Here is a 9,682-nt window from a genome sequence, read left to right on the forward strand (position 1 = left end):
GAGGCATCCTATGCAATAGTTACAAATGTCTATTTCGTGTGGTGGAATAATATTGTATTTTAAGAAATTATAGAGGGGATGGTTTCAGAGAAACCTTAGAAGACTTAATGAACTGATACAGAGAGAAGTAAACAGAACCAGGAAAACTGTATCCAGTTACAATAGGTCTGCACAACATGTGGCCCACAGATCTGCTTGCAGCCTCCCAGAGGATTTCGGGTGGCTGTCATGTGACCCAAGGCAACCAACAATCGTCACTCTGTCTCAACCTCTCTGCGGCCTGAAGAAGTTTACAAGTTGTACAGGTCTGAGTTACAATAATGTTGTAAAGACAAACAGCTTTGAAAGACTTGGGAACTCTGATCAACTCAATAATGAACAACCACAAATCCAGAGGACTAATAATGAAACATACTATAATATTTAATAATGAAACCACCTCCTGGATGGACTCAAAGTACACGTTAAGACAGTTTTTTAGACAGGTGAATGTGGGAATTTGTTTTGCTTGACTGTACATGCTTGTAACAGGGGTTTTGTTTTTCTTGTTTTCTCAGTGTAGAGTGAGGAGGTGAGGAAAGGGAGGGAAGGAGTTTGAGGGAGAAAGTTGAATTTTAGTTTGAAAAAAATAAATGTTTATTTTTAAAATGTTTATTTGGTTTTAACCTTGCTTAAAGTTGTAATAATTTTTTGGAATTTTTTTTAACAGTAATTAAAAGTTCCATGTAGAAGACAATATAACATCAGGAAAAAAGTACTTGATTGGGAATCAAGGTCCCCTGTAGTCTAGTTCCAGGTCTACTCTAGTGAGCTGTGTGACTTCCAATAAGTCATGTTTTTTAAGTTTCAGTTTCCTAATCTATAAAATAGGCAGTTGAAGGTGGATGGACTAGATAAGACTAGAAAGGAATGAAGTTTTTTCAAGATTAATTTTTCTAAGAAGTGATTTTCAATATGATTTTCAATCATTTTTCTGATAGTTATTGAATATCTACTATGTAGGTAGAGTCAGAGGTGGCAATGAGTGGAGGATACAAAGTGAATAAGAAAGATATGGTTCCTCTTCCCAAAGAGTTTATAATCTAATGGCAACAAAATGCATGCCCAAACAATTGTGTAAGGCAAAATTTTAAAGTCCAATGAAAATGAAGTTTTATGATAATTCAAGGAAGAAACAATTACTTATGGTATGGGGCAGGGAGGAGGAGATGGCATTTGAACTAGGTTTTTGAGCATGGAATCGGGAGGAGGGTTAGAGTTATAGGGGGTATTTGGGGATATTGTAAACAGTGAACAGAAGGCATAAAAATGAGAAAACTTAGGGTTTGTTCAGGTGAATGAAGAAATACCAAACCTAGTTATGCTGCCTGAAGGGAAATACTGTGAGATAGTGTTGGAAAAGCAGGTTGGGGCCAAATTAGAGCCTGTTACAATTCCACATACCCATGTGAACGGGCAGCATGAAGAGCTGTGGGAAAAAAATATGGTCAGCGATGTCATGGATTAGAAAATAAATGATTCCAGTTATGTAGTGTGAACATACAGATTGATATGTCTGAATAAAGAGTTAACCTTATAAACAACTTTTATGATCTTTCAGCTAAAGGCCATAGCAGATGTGATAGACTTAGGGTCTTAGGAAAAGACATTTCATCTCAAGAGCTTGGACTCAGTATCAGAAACATCAAGATGAGTGCCTCAATGAGATAATATTCATCTCAACAAAGTCTGCACCATTAGCCAAATAATAATCTCATAATACTACATATTTCAAACAAAGTAGGAACAGTGACTACAGAGTAATATTAATAACATTTTTCCAAAGTGGTATAAATGATGGCAGATGAAATAGCAACCAGGGCAAAGTGTTTACTGGCTTTGTCCGAAATTCCTATATGCTAGTCTGAATAAGAAATATCATGGATATTTTAGGTTATTAGAAAAAGAAAATATGAAAATGTCTTTCATTAATTTCACAGTTCTGTTTTGTAAAGGAGAGGAGTATTTTATGTTTTTGGTATGGAAAGAATTTTAATGTAAAGTTTTAAAAGCAAAGACTTAAAATCTTTGGAATGAATCAGATATAGTGAGTTTTCAGTAATGCTTAGAAGTTTGTTTCTTCAAAATGAAAAATGGTTTATTAAGTGGTCCTTATTATGTAATTAAGGTATAATATCCTCTTTTGAATTACTGAACACTGATTTTTCCCAGCTAAACTAAGTAAATCTGATTAACTTTGAAGTATGAGAAGAAATCTCTCCTACTCCTTGGCAGAGGTGGAAGGGTCCAGTAAACATTTATTAAGCACCTACTATGTGCCAGGGATTATGCTAAGCACTGGGGATACAAAAAAAGGAAAAGACAGTCCCTGCCCTCAAGGAGCTTACAATGTAATGGGGGAAACAACATGCAAATATATACATAGTAAGCTATATACAGAATAAATAGGAAATAATTAGCAAAGGGTAGGCACTGGGATTAAGAAGGGTTGGAGAAGGCTTCCTGTTGCAGGTGGAATTTTAGTTGGGACTTAAAGGAAGCCAGGGAGGTCAGATGTCAGAGTGGAGGAGGGAGAGTGTTCCAGGCATGGGGTCACAGCCAGAGAAAATGCCCAGAGCTGAGAGAAGGAGTGTTTTGTTCACAGAATAACGATGAGACCAAAGTCACTTGATTGAGGAATACCTGTCTGAGAGCAAGGTGTAAGAAGACTGGAAAGGGAGGAGTTGGCTAGGTCATGAAGGGCTTTGAATACTAAACAAAGCATTTTGTATTTGCTCATGGAGGCAATAGGAAACCACTGGAGTTTCTTGAGTAGGAGGATGACATGATTGGACCTGCACTTCAGGAAGATCACTTTAGTGGCTGGATGGAGGATGGATTGAAGTGGGGAGAAAGACTTGAGGTAGACAGATTCACCAGCAGGCTACTACAGTAATTGAGGTGTATGATGATAAGGACCAGCACCAGAGTGGTGGCAGCGTCAGAGGAGAGAAGAAGGTGTATTCAAGTGATGTCGAAAAGGTGAAATGGACAACGCTTGGCAACAGCATGGAAATACGGAGAGTTGAGAGACAGCAAGGAATCCAAGATGATAAGGAGACCAGGAACATTGTGCATATTTTCATATTTCATTTATGTATTGATCAGTTATGCTGATTTTTCCCCTAACTTTTTTTTTAATTCTTTGTTATATCAGATGGCTATTTGGGAGGAGAAAGGAGATATTAATGTATCTGTGTATATCATATATATACATAAATATTTTTAAAATAGATATCAATAAAATATATAAAAAAAAGAAAACTTCAGCTCTTTAAAAGGTCAAATGGTCTGCCTTGGCATGTCTTGGTTTCTTTCTTACTGGAGATCTTCAAACAAAAATTAGATGACAACTTGTCAGTTATGTTGTAAAAGGGATTCATTTTTTTTTTCATATGGGTTAGACTAATAGCCTTCAAGTCCCTTCTAACTGAAATCCCATAATTGTCTGGCTGGGATTTGAAAGTAAACTATGCCACTTACTAATTTTTTTCTGATGGGCAAGTTACTTAACTGTTTCTTCATCAGTAAAATAGAGGCAATGATTTATTCACTCATCTCATAGAGTTGTGCATAAAGCCCATTGTAAACTGTAAAAATCTATAAAAATGTGAGCTTTGATTAGTAATAATATATTTTCCCAGTCTCCTTTACATGGCCAACTCATACTATCACAAAGAGGTGTATGTGCATATAATTATTTTTAAACCATCAAAAGGCCAAAGTACCTTAAAATCATAGATCAGAAGAATTAGAGTAGGAAGAGATTTTAGTGGTTGTCTATTCCAACACCCTTTTTACAAATTAAGAGACTGAGGTCCAGATCTGTAAACGTATTTGTGTAAGTTCACACACCCAATATTTAAAGACAAATCCTCTGATTCCAAATGCATTGTCTTTCCATTGCACAATGCTGGAGAGCTGAAATTTTTCTTAGCTGTATTTTGGTAAATGAAGAACTACAATTCTGAGCTTTAGTGTTAGAGCAAGAAAGAATGGAGAATAGTAGCTCCCATTTCTATACCATGTTCTGATTTTCCTTACCACATTATAGATAACAGCAAGTGCCATTTCCTTTTTACAAAGAGTATTTCATCAGTGTCAGTCAAAGGGAAAAGCCTAAAAATATGGTCTTCCTTTTTGTGGCTGTTTTGTGCTTCAGTAATTTTTGTATTCTTTCTTTAGGCAGTTTAGATCCCTATATGCTCAATTAGACTTGAAAATTAGACTTGAAAAAGAGTCCCTGATTTGTTTGATCCTCCAGCAGTCTTGTCAATCAGCATTATTGTATGACTGTAATAATAGTTAAGTAAGAGCCATCTAGTGCCTTATCTCCAGTGGCTTTTTCTTTGGAAACTCAGCATTGCTACACTGCACATAGAGCCCTTGTCTCAAAGCAGGGTTAGACAAGGCTAGGAGTCTACCAGCATCTGCTAATGGCAGCCTTGCATTTAATTTGTCTTTTTGTTACCTGCACAGTTTTCCCCTCTTTTTTTTAATAAAAAACACTCTTCTTCAACCCTGAATTTACAGAGAACAGTACATTAACTAAAAAAAGAGAAGAGGAATTTTCTGGAACATAGAGAAGAATGTGAATATAAATTCCTGTTTAGGAGTCTTGCTAAAAGTTCCACAAATTATTGTCATAAAATACAGATTGCTAATAATCCATTTTTCTCAAGTGTGTCCAAACCAGTAAAATGTTTACTTTAAAATACCATTTTTTCTCAGGGTGAGAGGGAAGAAATGGGAGGGGGAGAAAATTTAAAACTCAAAATCTTATGGAAATGAATGTTGAAAACTAAAAATAAATAAATTTTAAAAAATAAAATACCATTTTTTATCCTTAAAAGTTCAGTTAATTCAGGATAGAGCATTGGCCCTGGAGTCAAGAGGACTTGAGTTCAAATCTGGCCTCAGACACTTGATACTTACTAGCTGTGTGACCCTGGGCAAGTCACTTAACCCACAAAAGTTAATTGCCTCACTAAAAAAGCAAAAAAAAAAAAAGAAAAGAAAATTCAGTTAATTTTTACAATATCAAGTATTTGTAAAATATAGTCAAGGATCTAGTGTTATGTCTTCATGATTTTAGAGCCAGACTTAGATGACAACATACTCATGTCTGAAAAAAGTTTACAGAAAAGTACTTTTACTTACTTATAAGTGAAAAACTTACTAGGTGTCTCAGCACACTTGACCTTTTTCCCTTTTGGAACCATTTGAGTTGTGAACTGGATGATTTACTTTCCTGGCCACTCTTTTCCAGCAGATTTGCACATTTAGTCATACCTGTGATTCAATGGTCCAGAAGGAGGATGTGGAGTTGGAATATATCTTGCTCCCCACTGCCATTTCCAGGCTCTCCCCTTTATCACCATCACTCAGTAACTTCTTTTTGAGGTTCATTCAATTGGTATTTATTTCTAAATCAAGATTCTGATGGCTGTCCTCTATCAACCTACAAGACACTCTTCCTTAATGCATTCGGTGTCTGGCTCACAGTCTTTCTCGCCTGCCCAACTTCTGCCCTCAGACTTCAACATATATATTGATACTCCCTCAAACACCCCAATCTCCCAGTTCCTCATCTTACTCATTTCCCATGACCTAGTATTCTTCTACCCCACCACAGCTACACACAAAGATGGTCGTGATCTTGCCATCATCCACAAACATTCCACTGCCATGATTATGAACTCTGAAATTCTTTGATCACAATCTCTTGTCATTCCATTTCTCTCTTTGCTTTGCAACTCTTAACCCTAACCATGTTGTTCTCACCATGACCTCTAATTCCTCCACTCTTCAGTTCTTTTTAGAGGCCATCACACTTGCACTGATCACGCTCCTCCCTTACCCATCTGACTCCTTAGTAAACCAGTTCAACTGTATACTGTCCTCAAGTCCCACGTCCCTTTATCCTATCACTGATCTACCCTTCCAAGGCTCAACCTTAAATCACTCACTCCATCCTCTGTCTTTGTTCCTACTTATGTTCTACTGAGCAAAGCTGAAGAAAATCACCAAACTTTGTTGACTGGGTCCACAACAAATTTATGCCACATAATCTCAACTGGCCCTCACTGCTGCTAGGGAATCATTTTATACCCTGATTAATTCCCTATAACTTCAGTGGCTTTTTCAAATCTCTTTCATTCCTCTTCAGATCTGCTGTGGCTTCCCCTTCCCCCTACCCTCTCAGCTGAGTGCCTTGCCTCATATTTCACTTAAAAAATTTACCAAGAGCTCCACTCCTCCTCATCACATAGTACTCAGATACCTTCCGTTACTGTCTCCTTCAACCATATCTCACGTGAGGGGCTCCTCCTTGCCAAAGCAAACTTTTCTACATGCACAAAGCATCCCATTTCATCCCATATCCTCTAGCATATTGTTGCCTCTATCATTACTGCTGTCGTTGTTCAGTTGTTTCAGTTGTGTCTGACGCTTTATGACCCCATTTGGGGTTTTCTCGGCAAAGATACTGGAGCAATTTGCCATTTCCTTCTCTAGCTCATTTTACAGATGAAGAAACCGAGACAAACAGGGGCAAGTGACTTGTCCAGGGTCACAGCACTAGTAAGTGTCTGAGGCAAGATCTGAGCTTATGACGATGAGTCTTCCTAACTCCAGGCCCAACACTCTATCCACAGTGCCACCTCGCTGCCCTAGCATCACTATCCTCTTTACTGATCTTCAGTCTCTCCTTGTCTACTGGCTGCTTCCCTATTACCTACAAACATACCTACACTTCCCTATCACTTGAGGATTGTTTGTCCACAACCCTTGCTGTGCCTCTGGGCCCTTTGCAAAGACCCTCCCTTCTTGGAATGCTCTCCCTCCCTTCTTCCATCTCTTGGAGTGCCTAGCTCCATGCAAGGGTCAGCTCAAGTGCCAACTTCAACATGGGGCCTTTCTTGATCTCCCCGCTACGTTGTCAATTCTTCCTCCTAAATTACATGGTATTTGCTCTGTATATATTTAGTATTGTTTCCATCTGTGGACACACTCTTTCCCTCACTTTCCCTTCCTTGAACGTAAGGTTTTAACAGCAGTAATTGTCTCATTTGTGTGCATATGTGTGTCTGTGTCTGTGCGTTTCCCTAGGACCTTGCAGAATGTCTGGCACAGTGAGAAGGCCAGTGTCACATGGAGGGGAGACAAAAAAAAATAACCCCTTGCCCTCACCATTCCTCTTAGTTATTCTATATCTTTCTTGCTTTCCTCAGGTCAACTCTTTGAGAAGACTATCTACATTAGTCCCTCCATTCTCTTCTTACTTAGCCTTCTGCCATTTGGCTTTTGATTTCATCATCTACCTGAAACTTCTCTCTCCCAACTTGCCAATTATCTCTTAATCACCAAATCTAATGGCCTTTTCTCAATGCATATTTTTTTTTTACCTCTGCAGCCTCTGACACTGTCAATCACCCTCTGCTCCTTGATGCTCTTTTCTCTCAAAGTTTTCATGACACTACTGTCCTGGTTCTCCTCCTAGCTGCCTGACCACTCCTCAGTCTCCTTTACTAACTCTTTATCCCAATCATGCCCTCTAACTGTGGCTGTGCCACTCGGCTCTGTCCTATGCCCTCTTTTCTTCTCATTAGCTTCCCTTGGATTCAGTTATCTCTCTACTAATGATTTTCAGATCTACATATATGGTCCTAACCTACATTCCAGTGTCATATCTCCAACTGCCTGTTGGACATCTCAAAGTAGAAATTTTAAACTCAGTATGTCCAAAACTGAATTCATTTTCTTTCCCCACCAAGTCTTCCCCTCTTCCTAACTTCCCTATCATTGTTAAATGCACTGCTATCCTTCCAGAACCCTAGGCTCACAACTTTTGTTTTGTCTTGTCTTCAACTTCTCTCTCACCCTGCCCCTGCCCTCATATCCAATCCATTGTCAAATTTTGTCCCTTCTGCTTTCAGAACATCTTTCACATGTGTCCTTCCCTCCTCAGACACTACCACCAGCCTAGTGCAGGCCCTCATCATCGCCTCATGCCTGGTCTCTCACAGTAACCTGCGGGTGGTCTCCCTGCCACGAGTCTTTTCCTACTCCAGTCTATCCTTTGCTCAGCTGCCAGAGTTCTCTTCCTAACATGTAGGTCTGACCATGTCTTCCATCTCTTCAACAAACTCTAGCGGCTCCCTATTACCTCTAGGATCAAATGTGAAATTCTATGTTTGATTTTTAATGTCCCTCATAATCCAGCCCCTTCTTCCTCCCCGCCCCCCCCCCGGCTGCATGTACTCATCAATCCAGTGACCCTGGCCTCATTGCTGTGCCAAACATTATGCAGGGTCCTAGGGAAACAAAGACCTTGCCTCCACCTCCACCCCCTCAAAAAAAGACAGTTCCTGTTGTCAAAACCTTACATTCAAGGAAGGGAGAGAGAGAAATAGTGTGCCCATAGATTTAGATAATACAAAATATATACATAGGAAATACCATATAATTTGAGAGGAAGCATTAACAACTTGCGAAGGGATCCAGGAAAGACCCATGTTAAAGGTGGCATTTGAGCTGACTCTTTAAATGAAGCTAGGTATTCCAAGGGATGGAAGAGAGGAGGGAGAGCATTCCAGGCAGGGACATCCTCTGCAAAAGATCAGAGGCACAAGAAGGGTTGTTGTGGACAAAGAACAGCAATTTGGTCAGTTTGGCTAGAACCTAAAGTGCTTGACAGAGAGTAATGTGAAATAAGTCTGAAAAAATTCTGACTGTGGCTTAAAATGCTAGACGTAGTAGCTTGTGCTTTATCCTGTAGACAAAAGGGAGCCACTGACACTTTCTCAGCAAGGGAGTGACAATATTGAGACCTATACTTTAGAAGTATTAGTTTGGCAGCTGTGCGGAGGAAGGATTGGAGAAAGAAGAGATTGGAAGCAATTAGAAAGCTATTGTAGTAGTATTCCAGGGGCCAAGAGATAAGGGTCTGAATGAGGGTGGTGGCTTTATGAGTGGTTAGGAAGGGACACGTGAGTGATAAGGAAGATGAATCTACCGTCCTGTCCCTCACTCCCCTGCCCCTCATAATCAGTTGCCAAATCTTATATCCCCGTTACTTAGCACAGTTTCTGCCACATGGCAGGTGTTTATTGACTGACATATCTGCCAAATTAATGTTTATAATGCATAAGTCTGTCCAACAAGGGGAAAAACCTGCTGTGGCTTATTGCTTCTAGGAGTAAATACACAATCCTTAGCCTGGCATTTAAAGAGTTCCAAAATCTGGCTCTAGCCAACCTTCTTTACTTTATAGGTCTTCACACGTACATGCCAATCCAAATTTGCACTAATTTTTTTTCACCACTTTTGCCCTATCACCTGCTGTATCTCAGTGAGCAGTCTGCTCATCTCTACCTGTTGGAATCTTTCTTTTCCTTGAAGCCCCAGGTCATCTGTCACCTTCTTCATGAAGCCTTCTCTGTTCTCCTGCAGGGAAAGTGATCTCTCCCTTTTCAAAAGTGTGTGTGTGTGTGTGTGTGTGTGTGTGTGTGTGTACCATTTTATCTGCCCCCTCCTCCATCTCTTTCACATTCTTCCTTATTTATCATGTTCTATAGTTACATTACATTTTGTTTGGTATATGTGTTTTATATGTGTTTAATATTTTAAGCTCCTTAAGGTC

Source organism: Vombatus ursinus, unplaced genomic scaffold (genome assembly GCF_900497805.2).
Source record: "Vombatus ursinus unplaced genomic scaffold, bare-nosed wombat genome assembly UNPS02009062.1, whole genome shotgun sequence".
Taxonomy (NCBI): domain Eukaryota; kingdom Metazoa; phylum Chordata; class Mammalia; order Diprotodontia; family Vombatidae; genus Vombatus; species Vombatus ursinus.